We start from the raw sequence: 19735 nt of genomic DNA, 5'->3' as shown, positions 1-19735 counted from the left end.
GAAGGGCTGAGAAATCCCGAAATCGGCCTTTGTGAAACCGTCCGTTGCAGCTGCGGAGCTCCAGAGCTGCCGGAAAAATCACAGCGTGTAGCGCACAAAGCGTTCGGTGGCGATTTCATTTGCATACGGGGCTCGTGGGGGCTTACGGTTTCCACCTCACTCCTTGACATGGCGAAGCCAGGGTTTCAGAAACGTGAGGCTGAGATTTTCCCGAAACCACGGGATTCCAGTAGCCGGGGATTTCAAACGTGACCCGGCTGCACCGGCTCGCTGAATTGGCGGGACTGTGGTGTACAACTTCCAAATCCTTCGGTCTCCTCTCCATCCCACAGGAGCAGCTGGGGCTGCTGCCTGTTGGGTACATCCCACCCTGGCTTTACTGGGTTTTACTGGGTTGTGCTGGGTTTTACTGGGTTTTACTGGGCTGGCAGGGTTGCGGTTGCAGCCCACAGTGCCGAATGGTGGCGGTGCAATTCCCTGTGATGGCTTTGGGGTTGGTGGTTCTGGCGATAAGCACCCAGTCCCCGGAGAGCCACGAGGTCCCAGCTTGCGTTCCCATCCTGCGGAGAGGCACGCGTGGGCAGGCCGGGGTGGCCTCGAGCACGCTGTGGGGTTTGAGCTTTGGGGCTGGGGCTGGGGAGACGAGAGCAAGCGGTCTGCTTCGTCAGCCACAGGGTCCCCTTAGGAGGATTTCGGTCTATTTTGCAGCTTGATCCACGGTATCTCGAGTAATTAACAGGGAAAAGAGAGGGCCTGGTTATCCATCCTTCAAGAGCAAGGGGTTGAACGGGAAGGCAGCACCTTGGAAGCGGATCAAATAGCTCTCCAGCCCCCCGCGTGCCGCGCTGCGCTATCAAGGTGAACGGCTGTGCCTCAATTAGAGCAGCGCAGCCCAGAGCAGGGCTGAGCGTTCGCACCCTTTTAGCCAGAGCAGGAGCACGCGGGGCTGCACCCAGGGGTGCTGGGGCCACCCACGCCGTGCTTACCCCCACCTGGGGTCCGTCCCCCTCCTCGCATCTGCTCCGGGTTTTACTTCCCCTTTGGAAATAAAGCAGCGTGTGGGGAAGGACGGCTCTTTGTTACGCTCTCCCTTTCCTCCCCAGCCTAAAAGCACCCCAAAAAAAGCAGTCCTGCCCAGCGACGAGCTGCCACCGACCCCAAATCGGCCGGGCAGCGCGCACCTAAATCCCCGCAGATGCGCGGCGCCGGCAGCCTGTATTTTTCCTGTCGGTCGGCTGCAGCTGGCTGTGCTGCGCCGAGAGCTGCAGGTGTGATTTGTTCATTTGCCTCCACCCCCCGCGCTGCCTCCCCCCCCTTTTCTCCCCATCCCCGCTGCCGTGCGAGCCCACCTAGCCCAGCATCGCCCCGCTGCGGGGCCGGGGAGAGGTGGGGGGGGACACGTAGGGGAAGGGGGGGGGGTTAATCTGATCCTGCGAGGCTGGAAGAGGAAAAAATCAAAACTATAAAGGAGGCAGCAGCCTCCTCCTTTTCGCTCTGCCCCGCTCCAGAGGATTAAGCCTCCAAAAAAAAAAAAAAAGAGGGAAAAAAAAAAAAAATGTCTGCAGCTTTCTGTTGACCCTGCATGATGGCATTTTTGCGCTCTGTGTGCTGCCTCTGCTGATTGCTATTCCTGGCACAAACACACACACACACGCACGCACACACACGCGCACACAGACCCAGCGCAGCTCGCACGGGCACGGCAAGCCGGCGACCCGCTCCAAAAAAAAAAAAAAAAAAAAAAAGAAAAAAGAAAAAGATAATAATAAAAAAAAATCCCCCGGACCCAAACAAACCCCTCGGCGTCCCTGGCCACCCTGCCCGCCGCCGGCCGCGTCTCTGCGGGGCCAGCCAGCGGCACGGTGGCCGCTCGCCCTCTCCTCCGCCCCACTTCTCACCTCGTCCCTAGCTCCACCGAGCACTTTCTCCTGTCTGCTGGAGCCGCCCGCAGCCAGAGCCCTCCACCACTCCTACCGCTGGCATTACATTTTCAGGCTGGATGCTATAGGGCCGTTTCTAATTACCTTATATCCCCTAGTGGTCTATGAATAATGGTTAGTGAAGGAGCTCAGAAGGGCTGCTGAGAAGGGAAGCGAAAAAAAAAAAAAAAAAAAGGAAAAAAAGAGAATTGTGCTATTTCTCACATTTTTTTTTCTAAGGATCTAATCTGGCTACTGTGTTCTGGAAGAGGAGGAGAGAGAGACAGCAGGAGAGAGAGGAGAGAGCAAGGAACATCGCAGGTATTGTTGCAAGCTACATCTTTGTGCTTTTTGCCTTTTTCTGTCTTTTTATCGAAGCTGCAGCAGGATTGGAGGGCGGGGGGGGGGGGGGGGGGTTTGCGGACGGGGCTTTCTCCGGGGTTTATTTTTCCCTTGTGCAACTCGTGTGCCGCGGCGACCGAATGGATGCACGGCGCTGGCACCGCGGAGTTTGCGGGGGGTGTCCGTGTGCGTGTGCGTGTGTGTGTGTGTCCTGCCTGCGGCGCCCGCAGGGGAGGGGGCTGCTTTGCTTTGCTGGAAGTAATAAAGAAATTTGCAACCGGTCCAGAAACCCCACTGACTTGCCGACGGATGGGTGTCGGAACAAAGCTAGGGGCTGAGGCTCGGGATGTTTGTGCCTTTGCGCGGGGAAGGAGATGGATGCGTTTTGCTCGTCCTGCCTCCGACTTTTCCTGAAGTTAAAATAAAAACGGGGCAGGGGGAGGCTTTGAGGGGAGGGCTGCTTTTCCTGCGGGAGCTGGCGGCGTGCACGCCGCTAGACTTCCAAAAGTTGCGGTGCCACCGCGGCCAGGCGCCTGGCTGCCCCCGCCGTTGTCTGCACGTGAGAACTTGATCTATTTTCTTTCTTTTCTTCGGTGGGCAGCGGGCTGGCGGGGCAGGAGCAATGGATCTAGCAGATAGGCGAGCGATCACGGGGCTCGCACATCTGGCTGTGCGTTTGGAAAGCCCCGCAGCGGGACTTCCACATCCCCTCCCGCTCCCTTTCTCCCACGGCAAATTTATACCAAAATCATCCGCTGACATTAATAAACAAACAAACCAGCCAAGGACTGACAAGCCCGGGGAGAGGGCTCGCTTCTCCGAACCGGAGCGTGCCGGCGGGGGGGGGGGGGGCATGTGCGCTTTTGTTTTAAATACCGAAATGGCAATGATTGAAAACATATGAATAGGATGCAATGCAGAGCGTGTGTGTTGCAGGGGGCGGGGGGAGCTGGAAAACTGCTTATACGACAGAAGCGGAGCTTGAATGACTGTGTCGTAGATGAAAGCCGAGGGGTCTGTCCCTCGCCCGCTCGCCGGCTGCGTGTGTGCGTGCGTCTGCGGGCTGGGGAGGCGGGGGGGAGGCTTGAGAAGGCGAAGAAATGATCCTGCGAGCGTGCCACCCGCGGGGGGAAAAACCCGGAGCGAAGCGCGTGGTTATAGCCGGGGGAAGTTTGCTTTAATGGAGCCGGCTGAGCGTACGGGAAAAGAATAAAACGAGATGAAAACGCGCCCGTGCGTGCGCGTGGGGGGAGATGGGGCGCGTGGGGACGGGGAGAGCAAGCGGGTGCTGGCACCTCCCGGCCACCCGAAGGCGTCGGCGGTGCTGGTGGGGTCGGGGAGGTAGCGGAGCGTGGCCGGGGGTTCTCCGGGAGGGTGTTTATTTGTGCGGAAACGGAGATGGAGATGGAGATGGAAGTGACCTCCCGGGGAGCGCTGCGGTCCCCGGGGAGAGGCTCTGGACCCGCGCCGGGGGTGCCCTTCGGTGGCTGCCCTTCGCTGCTCGCCCTGCGTGGCCTCGCTTTTGTGTTTGTTTGCATCCGAGGGGGAGAAGGGAGCCGGGGGGGGGGGGGGGGGGGGGGCGAAGGCGGGGAGAAGCCGTGAGGGCGGAGAGCCGATTTAAATTGGACTTAATGGATTCCCAGGGCAGCTCTTTTAGATGAAAGTCAAAATAAGAGCCAAAGTGAATCTCGGCAGACCTGTCTGTTGCATTAGAGATGCAGCCTTCCTCTCCCTCCCTCCCTTTTTTCTTTAAAAGAGAGGGGAAAAAAAAAAAGTGTTAGCCGCACAGAAGACAGAGTGGAGTTTCTCGTTCCTATAATGAGAGCTCTAATTGAAGAACTTACAGCCTCTTGGGAGAGCCTTTACTGATCGCTGCTTTTGTTATTCATGCCGCGCGCTGTTTTCTTGCTTTGGGGGGGCCGGCATGCGGCTGGCTGCGCTGGGGCTGGGTGCGATGCCGTCCCTCTGTCACCCCCCCATGGCTCTGGGCAGGTAAGGACCCCTGGCCCCCCCCATGCCGGGCTCCCCAGGGTGGGCTTGATGGCTGCTGATGGATGCGCTGTGCCCAAGGAAGCGATGAGACCCCCCCCACCGGAGCCGGCGTGGGGGGAGCGCTGCAGCCTGGCTGCGGGTGGCTGTCATCTGCGCAGGACCCCCGGGCTGCGGGACGGATCCTGCTGGGGCCTGAGGCAATAGTGGGGAGCCCCAGGGGGGGTTAGGGATCGGGGGGTTGGGTTGTGAGCCTGCTTCGTGCAGAGGGTGCGATGCAGCCCCGCCGCGTGGCCCATGGGGACCCAAGGGTGCTGTCTGCAGCCCCATTGTCACCCGGAGGGGACAGGCGTCGTGCCGAAGCCACGCGGTCCCTCTGCATGCCCGGGGTGCCAGGTGGGAGAGGTGAGAGTCCCCCCTCCTCCTGCCATTTCCATCGCCCAGCAATTTGGGATGGGGACCGGCTGGGGGCCCTGCAGATGGGGCTGCCCTGTGGTGGGGTCTCATCACCCCCGGCTCCCTGTGCTGGGTCCCGTTGGGTGGCAGCATCTTTGTGACCGCAGGGCGGTGGGGGCTGTCCCGAGGTTTTAGCAGAAAGCTGCTGGGGACAGGTCCTTACTGCACCCCCGTCCCCCTCCCAGGCCTGGAAACCTTTTGCAGCTGTGTTGGGATTTCCATGGAGGAAAAGGGGAGCAGTGAGCACTGGGGATGCTCTCTGGCGGGGGACACGTGGGGAGGCCAAGCAGTTCCCCTGGGCAGCTGATCTCCCCAGGAGCCGTGCGCTGCCCCTGGCAGCGATGCACCAGGAGCTGCAGGCTCTCCATCATCAGTCCCAGTCCTCCCATCGCCAGGTGTCGACACCAACAGCTTTAATTTTAGGCCTCTGGTTCTGTTGCGTCGCGCTTAGCGGTGATCCCGAGATGCCACCAGGCTTTGCAACACCCTCCGTGGGCAGGTCACCGTCCCCATTTTGTAATGGGGTGGCTGGCCAAGCAAGGGACGGGGGATGGGGGGCCCGAGGTGGCATCCAACCTTCAGCGGAGGACCTGGGAGGGCACCTGGAGCTGCTGCTTTGCCCGTCTTTGCCAGGAAAGCCCCTGCTCTGGTCCCTCCGTGCCCTCCGTGCCAACAGCAGCGGATGCACCCGGTCTTTCTGCAGCTTTTGCCCGAGCAAGTCCCATCCATTAATTCCGAGCCCGCGCGGTGCCAGGGCCAAAACCTGCTCCGGTGCCAGAGCTCCTATTGCTTTTGATGACTTCGGAGGTTTACCAGCGTGTGCGGGCAGGGAGCTCGGTGCCTGTGGCTGCTGTCCCCGTCCTTGCCTCGCCGAGTGACCTCGGCCGTCCCAGACACCTCTCGCCCTCCCGAGACGGGCACTGTGATGCGGCGATCATCCCGGGCACCTTCATTTTGGGCAGGCAGACCCCGCTGTCATGGCTCACGGCTTCTCCTCCAGCCCAGCATCCGAGATCCAGGCTGAGGCTGTTAAAGCCGCCGGTGGCTCAAGAGCATCTCACTGGAGGAGGGAGCAGGGGGGGCTCCTTTCTGGATTTGGGAGATCACCGAGCTCCAGCAGCTGGAGCAGCGCGCTCCCGCTCCCCCTGCAAGGCAGCGTGAGCAGCCACGGGCAGTGGATATCTTGACACCCTGTCAATCCGAGCCTTTTACAGCAGCAGTCTCTGAAGGCTGGCACTCTGCTGCACATAAGAAAACAAGTGAGAAGAGGGGGGGAGGCGAGAGCAAGCCTTCGCAGCCGACAATCGATAATTGTAGTGTCACTCACCGCCTGTGAAGTTCCTGCATCGCACTTGCACTTGGAAGGGGGGAGCAAGGGGGGGGGGGGGGGGGCTCTGCCCCGGCCCCCGCGCAGCCGCCGCGGGCTGGGGAGCAATTGCAGGGGGCGAGAGCCTGGCCCCGAGCAGCGCGCGGGAGCCTTCCGCTGCATTACTCACCGCTTGATGTAGCTTGAACCTTTCAACTCCCTCCCCTTGGGGATGGAGCGGGCTGGGCAGGAGGTGTCGACAGAGCAGGGAGAAATGCTCTGTGGTCTTTGGTTTGAGGGATTTTTATTTTTTTTTCACCCCCCGCCTCTTCCTATTTTTTTTTTTTTCCTTTTTTTCTTTTTTTTTTTTCCCTTCCTTTTCCCACCCCTCTCTGTGTGCGTTTTGGGGGAGGAGGTCTAGTGTTCTCCAAAAAAAACCAGAAAGAAATCCTTAAAAAACAAAACCAAAACAACAAAAAAAAAACACTAAGCCAGCTCCCCCTCATGTGCCTTAGCAAAAGGCAAGGCAAAAGATCAAGGAATTCTTCCTTTTGTGCAGCTCTCAAGACCAAAGATCCGCTGGTGAAAAGGGGAGGCTTAGAGTACCAGGCACACACAAGTCTTAAAGGAGTCTTCCCTTTTGTCTCCAAGGCGATCAGCCGGTGAAGGGATCCACCAATTAATTAAAAATTGCGCTGTCTTGATTGAGTTATTCCTGCTCGCATCCCCACCTGCCTATCAAAAGGCTGGGAAGGGCAGAAGGAAATTCCTGCTTCCTTCCAGACCCACCAGCCACCGCCTCGCTCGCGTTTTATCCCAGGCAGCGAAGGAAATAAAAATGGGAACGGCTGGCGCGGTACCCACGGAGATCCCTCCCGAAGGATGCGTCCCTCTCCTGCGCTAACAAACGTGGCCATCGTTGGACTGTTTGGGAGAAGAATGAACAGATTTACATCGCAGGAATGGGCCAAATTGTGGTCGTAACTCCGCGAAGTTGATGGAGATCCGTCGGAGATTAATTTGGCCCAAAGTCTTGCTCTGGCTCTGTGGGGAATTCGCTGGATCCCTGCCTTGGTTGAAACAAGAGGCGTTCGGATGGGTTTGTTGCGGCTGCATTACACCCAAGTGGTGGATCAGAGCAAAAAATCACCACTGGTTGTATCCCTGGTGCCAAAGCACCGTAAATACGCGTAGATCTGTCAAGTCGTTCACGATTTCTATCACATTTACCACTGAGAACATTTCAGCGGGGTAGATTTATCTGCAGGGGCCGTGCAGAAGGCTCTGCGTGTACTTTGCCAAAGAGGCTTGAGCTCTGTCCTGGCATCTTGATGCAGGGAAGCCTTTCTCCCCTTCCCTGGGGCATTTACGGGATTTCCACCCAAACGGAGCCCACGCTAGAAGTGCAAAGCCAAGCCTGGCCAGTGCAAGCCTGGCTGCACGGCTCCGGCTTGTTTTGGGGGGGAACGTCCTTGGTAAATCCCTTTGAACCCGATCCGGGGTTCGGTTTGTTGCCTTGCAGTCAGACCTTGCTTCCTCCTCTTCATTGTCATCTCCTCTTAGTCACCGCTCGATGCCTCACCAGGGGACACCACTCCTGCCGCATTAATGGCAGCGACGAAAATTTGCACTCAGGGCTCGTGCTGCGGTGGGGAGGGACATTTAGTGTCAGGGAGCCTCTTCCCATTCCCAGTCTTCGCCAACGTGCAGGTTTTGCGGAGGGCAGGTCGGGCACCGCACGTGTCCTGTGTGCCGGGGACGCTCCCTGGCATCCCCGGGTCCCATCCAAGCTGGGCCACCTCGGCTCCCACCATCCAGGCTCCCAGGTGGAGAGGGTGAATGGAAATGAAGTGCTAAATGCAGGAGGAAAGATTAATTTAAAATGTCTATGGCCGCTGGCTGGCGAGCACACGGGCACCCCGTGGTCTGTCCCCCAGCTTGCTGCGAGGCGCGGCCGTCCCCCTGCGCCGCGTCCTTCGTGCCTAAACCCCAGCACCAGCTAGTCCTGTACCAGCGTGTCCTTCACCATGACCAGTGCTGTAGGATCTACAGCTCCTGCTAATACCGCCACCTTTCACCAGCCCGGCGACTGTAGTCTCCGGAGGAGAGCGTAGTCCTATCATAGCATGTCCTTCACCGTGACTGCTGCTGCGCGAGCGGCGCGGCGCGGGGCTCTAATACCCTGTAATTCACTGTGACTGCTGTGGCAGGACCTGCGCCGCGGTGCGCTGCGGCACGGCCCCGCTGCCTTCGCCTCCTGCCTCTCCTGCTCGCTGCCTGGCCCCGCAGCCGGGGCTGGGACACAGGGCACGGGTGGCAGCAGCGGTGACGGGGACGTCGGAGCCGCTCCAAGGGTGCCGAGCCCCCGGCCACGTCCTGTCTCCAGCGTCACCCCCGGGGTGAGGTCCCAAAGGGGATGGGGGCACGGGGATGGAGCAGCCCCACGGCAGGCGGCTGGCACGGGGTGCAGCCTGGTAAGAGCACACCAGGGTGAGAAGCGGCCCTGAGATGAGAGAAAGGCATGGTTCCTGCGGGTGGCTCTCCGGCGGCATAATAAATGTCAAAAGCCCTGCGCACACAAAGGAGAAGGGGACATTTGGCTACCGAGAGCGTTTGTTCCAGGAGCTGATTTACTTTGAAGACTTAAAGCGTTCTCTGATGCCTCCCTCTCCACTGGTTAACCCCGTTACTTTGCCAGTTAAATAGAAATGCAGCCGTCGTCAATAAAGCCCTTCTGGAGGCTTGGCTGTATAAATTCGCCAAGCCTTTCTCTTCCCAAGCACTTCCGAGCAGAGGTGCTGTGCCGGGCATTGCGCCCGCTTCTTCCCAGCCGGCTCAGCCTCTCCTCGACAGCAGGTCCCAGTCCCCGCAGCTTTTATAATGGGTTGAACTGGGAGTCCCACAAGGGACAAGGGCTGAAGGCGTGACGTTGTTTGGAAAGCCCAGGGTTGGCATCTCTGCTTTGACACCCCTGCAGACCAGGAGTGCCACTGCTGGTTCTGCATCGGCTGGGTAAAAACCGAATTTGGCTCTTTGGCTCTCCTCCCCCCCTCTCCCTGCTGCTTCCCCCAGCAGCGCGTGCTACGTATCTGCAAGCAGCCCTGAGGAGAGCAGGGATCATTAGCTGGAAGGATCAGATGAGATAGTTTCTTAAAAGGATTGTCTGATTTCTCTATTGATCAGCCTGATTTAAAAGGGGGAGCTGGGTCAGGGGGCATAAATTATCATTGAAGGAGGGGTGAAGGCCTCGGAGGCTGCGCTGCACTTAGCTGCAGTGCTGAGGAATGTGTCTAGCTGGAGGGACACGAAGAGCTGAGCGCCGTGGCTGCCGGCCAATTCAGGTCTCCTCCACGCCGAGCTGGGAATCGAGTCAAGGGAAGTGCACCGAAACTCGCTCGGGGCCTCGCCGCCGCTTCCCGCAGCGTGGCAGCCCCTCAGCAATCACCGGGCTCGTGTGGATGTGGGACGAGGGGGCTGAACGCGTGGCCCCCGCTTTCCGTCCAGGTTGTGGCCGTGCTGGGGTCCCCTGGGGGCTCCGGGCACCGCAGACCTGTCCCCGTGTGGTGGTGGTGGCTGCGGGCTCCCTGTGTGGTCTCCAGCAAGATGCTGAGCCCCTGGAGGTTCCTGCCTCCGCGTCTGCAGCACGAGGTTAATCTGCAGCCTGAGGTTGCTGCTTTCCTCTCTTGTGATCGCTGCCCGGGGCTCCTGCGGCTCCTGCCTCGGGGGTCACGGGGCTCCCAGCCCTCGCCTTTGTCCCTGCTCCAGCCTCAGGCTTAGGGGAAGAGGAGCGTGGGGACCTGCAGGGGACGTGCCCCCGTCCCCGTTGGTCACAGAGGATAAACCACTGGGTCTCTGCGGTGCTGGCACAGATCACCACGAAGGGTGGGTCCCGTTCGGGGGGCACCAACACCACCACCCCAGCTCGTTATGCAGTTAATCCTTGCAGCACGCGCTCAGCTCCTTGGACAGCCGGTGCTGCCGGAGCATAATTACTATTCACTCAAGGTACGGCTACCGGAGCACATGATAGCACAAGCAGATTACCGCCGAGCCGCTGGGCAGTGGCGTGTTTGTATCTGTCTGGGTGTGGGGAGCACCCGTTTCCCCAGCACCTCTGCCCGCTGAGCACCCCCTGCGCTGGGCTCAGCACCCGCCAGGCCGTGCTTCCTGCTGCTCTGTGCCCGGGGGGCATTTGGGCTGGAGCAGGAGGGGCTCGAGGCCAGGGGTGCTGCACGTGGGATGGGAACCGCTGCCCTTCGAGGTGCATACAGCCTCAGGCCCCTGCTTTCATCATCGGTGATGGTGGAGCCTCCTGTGCATCGGCCGGCATCTGTCTCTGCTTAGGGTTCGCATTTGCATCTCGGGCTGTGCTGGCCGGGGCTGGACCGGGGGATGTGCAATGGGGTTGTGCCTTGGATTTGGGGCTACCCCAGCCATTATGGGCTGGCTGACGAAGAGGAACACTTGTGGGATGCTGCAGCCTCCCCGAAAGGGCTTTGTGCCCTTTACAACCCCACTGGGGTTTGTTCCTGTTGAGCCTCGCTCCCCTTTTATTTCTGCCTGCGCCACAATAAAACGACACAAGAAATGGGGTGGCTGGGCCATTACCGGGGTAAATCAAAACAGAGCTGGGGGCGGGGGGAGCCTGAGGTGCCCCCCACGGGCCCATGGACTCAGACCCTGTGTCAGTGGCCACCAGCAAGCGGCCGCTGGCCGGCATTATCCTGAAAATGTCACCGGGATGCCAGCCCGCCGCTCCGCGCCAGGACGCGGCGGGAGGCGATGACTCGGCTTGCTGGCATTGGCTACCATTTTAGAGGAAATGTGGAGCGGCGGGTAATTATTTCTCCTTCTTAATTGAAATTTCAGCCTCAGTGGTTTGCTAGAACGTGCAGGAGAAGGAGCACAGGCGAGCGTGACACACGCGGCGGGCTCGCCACGGGCCAAGGGGGAGAGCGGGCGCAGGGAGCCCGCGGGCTGGCAAAGCATCGTGTGGGGACCGGCACCATGGGGAGAGGATTTCCACAGCCCCCCGCATCCCCTTCCTGCCCCTCCATTTGCAACGGGAAAACAACCCTAAAAATGCAGCGGTTTTAATGTTTTTTAGAGGGGGGGGGGGTGTTTGCTTTATTGTTTCTTTATTCCTCTATTTTGCTTGGGATGGAGGGCCAATTAAATGAAATTACGCGCTGCAGTCTGGCACCCCGCGCCGGCTCGGAGCAATCAGGTGTAACGCAGCATGGCTGATGAGAGCCAATCAAGATGTATAAATGAGGTGTTGACATTCAAACAGCAGGTACCCGCGCCGCCGAGCGCCAGCCGCCCTCGCTGGCTGTTGGGACCGCGCGACGGAGCCAGGCGTGAGGCTGCGGCACGCAGCACGAGGGCCGCGGCCTGGCGGGGCACCCGGGCTCCTCTCCAGCTCCGGATCCTTTCCTACGAAGCAGGGCAGTGGGAGCAGGGGGCTGGGTGCCCGCAGACCCCCGTGCCCGGTGCCGCCACGTCCCCGCGTCCCACCGGATCGGTGGCACCGCTCCTGGGGTCTCTTTGGGGAAACTGAGGCACGAAGCAAGATGGGGGCACTCAGGTCAGCAACGCCTGCCTGGCTTTATGGGGAGAGCGAAAGGTTAGGGGTTGCGGGGTTGGTGGGGTTGGAGGACAGGAGGAGGGTTTTTGGGGCCACGGGGCTGCCGGTGCAGGATGCGGCCCCGCAGCGGGGCGAGCGCGGGGCCGGTGCCGCTGCACCGAGCGGATCGAAGGCGCTCGGGGGCCGTCCGGGGAGGAGAAAGCAGCTCCGTGGCGATCAACCTCATCAGCATTTCCTGTCTCACGATGGAGAAATGGCATGTGGTGAGAGGCTCTAAAAATAGGCTCAGCAAACTTTTAACCGCATTTGCAGATGTTAAAGGTAAAACCGGAGCGAGCCGGCGAGAAAACACGCCCTGGCCGTGCCTCGGCGGCGTTCACCCAGGGCCATCCGGGGTGGGAAGCAGCCGCCCCCGGGGTGGGGGGCAGCGGGACCGAGCCGCCGTCTGGCCGCCCCGCTCTGCTCTGCGTCCCCGTTAGGCGCGCTGGGGAAGGCATTAGGAGCAGGAGCACGTAGAGGCAGGCTCTGTCTAACAGCGCTGCCGGCTGACCCTGATTTGTAGCAGGGCTGAGCGCGGAGGCTCGCTGTAGCGTTACAGCTCTTCCTGTGGTAATCGCCGGCACGCGGTCGCACGCACGGCGCTGCCGGCGGCGCGGGGAGGGGACGGGGAGCAAAGGAGAAGCTGCTGCGGCACGAGGGGTGAGGGTGCCACTTGGAGGGGGCACGCCGGGACGCACGCTGCCGCGGCGCGAGCAGTGTGGGCACCGGTGCTGCTCGGCCTGTCCCCATCCCTGTGTCACCCCAGTGTCCCCGCGGAGTCATTTGGGGACAGCGGCCAGGAGTGCCAGCTCTGCTCCCAGCTGACGTTGGGGACCTTCCCGTGTATTCACCAGGACAAGGTGACAAACGGCGGGGGGGTGCCAACCTGCGCCCGTCGGCACGGTGGTGACGGCGAGGTCCCCGTGCGCCAGCCCAGGGCCGCGGCCGTCTCCACGCGTTCATCCCTGGGGACTTGCGTAGGGAAAAGCCCTGGGTGGAGACGCAAAGCCCGAGCATGGAGCCAGGCTCTGGCACTGCCGGCCGTGCCCGCGGCGGGCTGTCGAGGCACGCTTTGCCCTGGCGAGATGGAGCCAGGAGCTCTGCCACCGCCCCGGAACTGCCGCGCTCGTGGGCGCACCCTGGGCACCGCTGTGCTTGGGAACCTGCTAGGTTGGCCTGGACCCTGGGAACGATGAAAGACGATGAGGGAGAAACATGAAAGGGAAGAAAATGAGATTCCTCGGGTTACCTTAGTGACCCAGCTTCTGTGTCTCGCTGTCCGACATTGCCTCTCATTACCTGCCCTCCTGCCTGTAATTAGTGCATCGTCATGGCTGCGCTTGGGGTGACGGTTTGGGGGAGCCTTCACCAGCCTTTACCTGCAGCCCTGGAGGGGATAAACCGCCCATCAGAGTTTTATTTGGCTTAAAAAATTGAAAACTGACCCTCAAGCAGGCACAAGCTAGGTGGTTGTCTCGCAACCGGGGTGCCGGGGGCAGCGCTGGTCCCCAGGGGGCTCCGCTCAGTGCTCCTGCAGCAGCAGGGGGCAGGCGGCCAGGGTAGGGTCAGTTTTTTGGCAAAAGGCTTCACCTCACCGGGCAGAATAACAGCGGGGAGCGGGAGGGGGCCGGGGCAGGCAGACAAGGAAATCCGTTTTATCAGACGCCGCATATTTTATGAAAGCACATTTCAGCTCTTCAGCCTTGGAAAGCTTTTCATACCCTTTAATTTTCTAATAAAAAGGAATTACGTTTGCTGAAAAGCCAGTAACAAGATTCACTGTCATTGTCTTTTGTACAGACCATAATTCCTGTCTTGGGCGCCTGCCTGCAGCCCGGGTGTGTGGCCCGAGGTGTGGGCCCTGCAGGAGCTCCCCGGGGTGCTGGGGGTGAAGGGGCACATCCACGTGCCCAGCGTGCTCCGAGCTCGCACACGTGCCAGGCTTCACACCGGCTGGATGGGAGCGGGGTTGGGTGCTCAGCACCACTGGACATCACCCATCTGCCCCAAACCCGCCGGCACCCCAACCTACAGCACCATTCCCCACCCTGGCAAAGCGTTTTGCGATGCTTGCACAGGATCAGGATTTGGGAGGGTTCCAGGGATGGGTTCATTGGGGAGCGGTGCTCACTGCACCCCATACAGCAGCAGGACCCGCTGCTGCACCATCCCGATGGTTTCGCACCGCCAGGCACTGCGGGTTCCCCGTCCCCATCAGGGAGGAGCGCAGCAGGTCCCGCGCCACCCCACCCACCGCATCTCCGATTCGGGGTTTTATTGCAGGTGATTTATGTTTTTCCTGATGGGGAAGCGTTGCGGCGCCGTCCGGCACTGATCCATGCTTTGTGCGTGGGAAGGGAATCTGCGTGTGTAGGGAGGGGAACGTTCGTCACACGCTGCCTGCATCACACGGGCTGAGGCTGGAGCGGCGACTGCCCGGCACCCGGGGGGATCTCCACGGTGCCTCCGGCAGAGCCCAGGTGTGCAGGAGCCACCAGCTCCCGTGCCCTGGCCCTGCGGGGACGTCCCTCCCCAGCACTGTTTGATGCAGGGGGGCCGTCCCCATCCCGTCCCCCACAGGTCCCCAGAACATCAGAAGAGCCGGTGGCAGCCCAGGAGCTCTGCGGCGCGGCCTCGCTTCCTCCAGCTCCTCTTTTGGAGGCTGCAGCCTCTTGAACCAAGCAGCAAAATGGGGAATTTGTTGCTAAATTAGTACTTGAGAGCGGTGCAATGCCCAGGCTGGGATAACGGCTGGTTTCTGAGGGAGACTTTTTAAGGTCTTTGGGATGGATGGCCCAGGTCGCGCTTACACAAAAGTCAGAGCAAGCAGATGTCTCTGTGGCCACCGAGGCCAGCACACGAGCTTGCACGGAGGCTCAGCCCGGTGATCCTGGTGGTTCCCATCCTTCCCAGGCTGGGTGCCAGCCCTGCACCTCCCGCAGGCTTTTATCCCCCTTGCAGGGTGCAGGACCCGGCGTGCAGCCCCCGGCGGCGCGGCGTGCCCAGGTGGGGAGGAGGCGGCGGGCAGCGTGCTGCGCCGGCCGGCCCCGCTCCGTCAATGCCCCATTCACAGCCACCATCAAAGGGCGTTTGTGCGGGGAGACGGGGGATTCATTACTCACTCCTCACCATTTGTTCGGCTGCTGCTCGGAAAGGAAAAGCAGAAAACGCTCGAGCCGGCCCTGTTGGGAAGCAGATGCGCTGCAGCGGGGCCGGGGATGGCACCGGGGGACACCAAGCCCCCGGCGCATCCCGGCCACGCTGGCGGCGGTGGGAGCACTCCGCGGGCTCTCTTGCTGCTCGATGCCCTCCCGGTGCTCTGACCGTGGCCGTGCTGGTGCCGTGCGAGCCCCCGGCGCGCTGCCACGTGGCGCTGGAGCCGCGATGGCGCTGCCACCGGCGCTGCTGCTCCCTCCGCGATGCTCATTTGAAGTTCCAGCTCGCAGGCTGGGTTCACGCATGGGGGGATGCAGAACCAGCCCGCAAACAGAAATAAATATCTTTCACTCCCCCCCCCCCTTCCGTTTCTCATTTCCATTCTTACTTCCCAGCTGGTTTTGAGGGGGGTTCGGGTTTTCAAAGCTTTCCGTAAACGTGTATAACAATAGGAAGCGTTGCCTTTTAGCCTGCGGCCGGCACAGTTTTAAATGAGGTCCCAGGTAGTCATGGTTACCTCTCCTCTTCAGTAAGAGATGACTTTTATTTCCTGCCTTTTGTATTTGCACATCTCAGATATACATTCTCCCAAACCATAATTGGTATTCACAGATAGACAGGGCCGTGGGAGCACGCCACCGGCAGAGGGGACGAGCCAGATGGACACGGGCGGCAAGGTCTCCGAGCCCCCAGACGTCAGGAAATCTTCATTTCCCCTCGTTTTTCCTCCCCGGGAAGGGCAGGGGGGGCAGACCTACCTGCCTGCCTGCTGCCCCGGGGCTCATCCTGATCCCACCTCCCTCGCGTTATCCCACGTCAGGGGTGCTGCCCGGCACCGTTGGGTTCCTCCCATCCCCATCCATGGGGCTGCGGGGGTCCTGCCCGTGCCGGGGGGCTCCGTCCCCCCCCTCCTGCCCTTTTATTTTTGGGGTGGCGGGAGGGAACGCGGAGCTGCAGGAGCGTGCTCCAGCAGCGGGCACGGCGCGTGTGCGAGGGAGGGAGACGCGCTCGGCGGTGATTGATGAAAGATCATAGCCTCATTCCACAGGATCATTGCTCAGAGTGCGGGCAAAGCTGCGCGTCCCAGGGGGACCATCGCCGGGATGCGTGCGAGCCTGTGTTTCAGGGCAGAGGGGATGGAAAGCCACATATTTCATGCCTCTTTTTTTTTTTTTTTTTTCCCCTTTCTCTCTAAAGCACCAGGAAAACAAAAAAACCCGAGCTGTCTAATCAGAGACAAGCAGATTCCACCCACTTCCTTGGAAAACTTGCATTTGCTAGGAAATCATCTAGCTGCATTTACAGCAAGCAGAGTGCCCCAGCGGTAGCTCGTGCCTTTCTGGCAGGATGATAACCAGTGCTGAACAATTACTGCGATGTAACGGTAGCAGCAGACATATTGGCTTTTCTCAGCCAGCAGGAAAGAATTTGCAAAACTAAGCAGGCGGCTGGAGCAGCTCGCGCTCGCAGCTCTGGGTGCGCGGTGCCGGGGATTCGCAGCTCACCATATTTGCTGGTGGCAGCATATCAGTGACTCGCACGCCGCATGCACCTGGGCTCCTATTTACATTTTTTGCAGGGGAAGGGCCCAGCTCTGCTCCCTGGAAAATGCCTCCGGTTGGCAGCTTCCCCGCTCCCCTCGCACGCACGCAGCCCTCCAGGTGTGCGCGCGCTCGGCCGGTGGGGAGAAGCTGTTTGCCTTCTTTTTTTTTTTTTTTTTTTTTTTTCCCTTTTCCTAATGAGAAAAATGTGTTCTTGTCAAGGAGGCTGTCCTTAAAAAATACAGGGCTGGGAAGAAAGGCGGCCGGCTCCGTGACATTTACCTCTGCGGGGCTGTTTGATGTGCAGTGCCCGGGAGCCTGCCCCGTGCCAGCCCGGCTTCCCGGAGCAGCGCGGGGAGAAGGATGAGTGCCGGTGCTCCCAGCACAGAAACCACCGTGGGCACAGCCCCAAATTCCTCCTTGGGGCAAAGCTCATTTGCTGGCTTTGACTCCTGCCCAATTCCCCTCTCAGGTGGGGATGTGGGGGATTGCTGGAGCGACTCCCGTCGTGCAGAGGCTTTGATCCTTCCTGGGCAAAACTCTCCCCAGCTGCAGGTCGTGCGAGCACCCTTGGCTCCTGAGCGCAGGAGAGGTGGAGAAGTCACTTCTCTATCCTCACCGCAGGTTTTGGCCAGATTGGGTTTGGAGCTGGGGTCTGCTCACATTCCCCGCTTCTGCGTGCTCGCAGCAATCCCCTTCCCATCCAGAGCATTCCTGCGAGCGATGCTCCGAGGCGGAGAAGTGGCAGGGTTTGGGCGAGGATTCGCACCCTGCTCCGCGTGGGCAAGCCGGGGCTGGAGCCAAAGCCCCGGGGCAGCAGCGTGCCCGGCGGACCCGTGGCTGGAGCATCCCCAGCACCTTCGTGCGGGGCAAGGCCAGCCGGGCAGAGCCGTGCCCGGGCTGCGCTCACCGGCCCCGCTCGGGATGCAAACTGCACATCAGTTGCACCAGCAGCTGATGGAGACTCCAGTATATTAGCAGCATTAATTAAGTTACAAAAATTATGCATGTTATCAGTTATGAGACGACCTTTCATAAACTCAGTTATTAAAGCAATAAAGCATGACCCGCTGGTCCTAACCAGTTTAATGGCTGGCTAAGAGTGCGGTTTTTCACATAATACTTTTAGCAGGTCATTAGCTGAGCAATAAGATAACATGGAGAGCCTAAGTGATGCGCTTGAGCAGCAGCAGAGATGGACACGCGCTCGATGGGGGGGGACGGGGGCTGGGGTCACCCGTCCTCCCGCGCCGCTTGCCAGACGGGACCGGTGCCGATGCGCTCGGAGGCTGCAGTTTGTGCTTGGGGAGGGCGACCCACGGCTGCTGCCGGGGCTGTGCAGTGCCAAAATCCCGACATCGTGGCCAAACCCATCCCTGGGGCTGCTCCGGGGCAGTTACGGGGTGGCGTTGGTCCTTTTGGAGCCCTGGTATTGCTGCTGAAGTGCTCTGTGCAGAAGGGACACGGGGTGTCATGATGTGGCCACCCCAGAGCTGTGGCTGTGGCTGTTGGAGGATGGAAGACCCTGTCCCTGTGTGGGGTTAGGATGGATGGCAGAGCCTGGGTTCCCCTGATCTTATTTAATGAATGGTGCTGGTCTCACCGGGCTGAAATGCCCCCTTTTGGGGATGCCCAGCATGGTCCCTGTGTCCCCGCCGTGCCACTGCAGCACCCGCTGGAGACACACCACGTGTCCAGGGCCACCAGGAGACAGCCACCGAGCCCAGGCCACCAGGTCCTGCCCCCTCCACGTGCCGTCGCTGTCACTGAGCACGTCCTAGCCGGATGCAGTGCCCGTCCTACCCGCAGCCACAGCACGGCACCTGGAGAGCCGCTGCACACCGCCAGCCCCCCCAGTGCCCCCAGAGCGCCTTTCCCTGTCCCCATCAGACATTTCCAAGCACTGACCCTCTCCATAAACAAAGGAGAGGGAGAGGGAGGGTGGCTGGCATGTTAATATACTCTCCCCCCCTCTTTTCCTCCCTTCATCCCTCTGGGAAAGGCCTTTGCAGATATAAGCAAACCTTGATTAAAAGCTGCCTGACAGGCAACGGCAGCAGCAAGCAGCAGGCAAGGAAGCTCTCCAAGTCCAAAGGGAGCTGCTTCTGCTGCTGCCGCTGCTGCCTCCATTCTCAGATGTCCCTGATCCTTTAATCAATCACAGCCGCGGAAGAGAAGAGCAAACACACATGCTGAGGCAGAGGTATGTGCATGCATTCATTCCAGCCGGAGCCCAGGCACCAGGGCGGACGCACGCGTTTGGCTGCGGGCGCGGGGCCGATCCCACGCAAGGAGCTGGCCCCCGCTCCCCCAGGGCCACCAGGGCCGTGTCCCCATCCCTGATGGCCACGTGGGACCCAGTCAGGGGCACGCTGTGAGTGGGACGGGCACCGGGGTGGCTGCAGTGCCCAAGACATCTCCCAGGAGGGGATGCTCCCCGGTCCTGAGCAGCAAGGAGAGGGGCTGAGCGAGGGGAACACGATGGGTTTTGGGGAGCTGCAGGGACGGGGACGGCTGCGGGACACGGATCAGCCCCTTGCTGCCCGTCGCACCTCGCCGCCCAGTACCCAAATCCATCCGTCCTTCGACGGTCGGGCACGTGGTGGCCGGGGGTCTCTTCGCCTCCAGCCCCGCGGCCTCGTCCCCCAGCACCACCTCGAGGAGAAAAACGCCTCCCGGGAGGATTCGTCACCGTTCCCCCGCCACGGCTGCGGGCTTTGCTCCTCGGCACGGCTCGAGACGGGGGCGGAGGGAGGGGAAAACGCGTCGCTTCGATCAAACCCAGCCGAAGCCGCTCTCCTCCGCCGCGCGTCCCCAGCCGAGGCTGCGCAGCGGCGGCGGGGGCTCTGCCGCCAGGGGTAGGCAGGGACTGCGATTTCCTTGGTTATTTTTGCCGGTGCTTATTTTTAGCGCCGCGGCTTAATACCTTGTGACAGTGCCCTGGGATGCTCCGCGCCTCCCCTCGAGCGAGGAGGTGGCCGGGGCAGAGCCGCAAACGAGTCGCGGCCACGCGGGGGCTAACGAGGCACCGTCCCCTAACGGGGGTCCCGGGGGCTGGGGGGGTGGCAGGGCTGGATCCGTGCACTGAATTTCTTGGGGCTCGGCAGGGAAGGACTCACAGCGGCCCTGTGAAGCTCCCTGGCAGGAATCTGGTTTTTTTTTAAGGCCTTTTCTGCGTTTTAAAAATATCACCGTGGTAGTGACTGGCCCCAGCTGCTCCCCAGGGGCTGTTTGCGAAGCAGGGCTGGGGGTGTTGGTATTTTCGGTGCTTTGGGCAGGGACCACGCGGGCACCAGGGGATGCTGGAGCGGCACTGGCCTGAAACTGCCCTCCTGGAGCTGGCGACGCTGCCTTTTGGCATGGGTCGGGCAGTTTTTCCATGTGCTGGGCTTTGGGTTAC

The 19735-nt window shown here is 60.7% G+C and overlaps 1 protein-coding gene across 1 annotated transcript in view; it reads left to right on the top strand.

Annotated features, from left to right (window-relative positions):
• Positions 1-2192: 2192 nt before the first annotated feature.
• Positions 2193-19735, top strand: part of RAI1 (retinoic acid induced 1) — a 38679-nt gene continuing 21136 nt past the window's right edge. Inside the window, 1 exon segment of the mRNA XM_035563312.2 lies at positions 2193-2240. The gene's annotated coding sequence lies outside the window, so the exon portion shown is untranslated.

The sequence above is a fragment of the Cygnus atratus genome, chromosome 15 (assembly GCF_013377495.2).
Source record: "Cygnus atratus isolate AKBS03 ecotype Queensland, Australia chromosome 15, CAtr_DNAZoo_HiC_assembly, whole genome shotgun sequence".
NCBI lineage: Eukaryota > Metazoa > Chordata > Aves > Anseriformes > Anatidae > Cygnus > Cygnus atratus.
The sequence above is the reverse complement of the archived record's forward strand: the minus strand, read 5'-3'. Positions and strand labels throughout refer to the sequence as shown.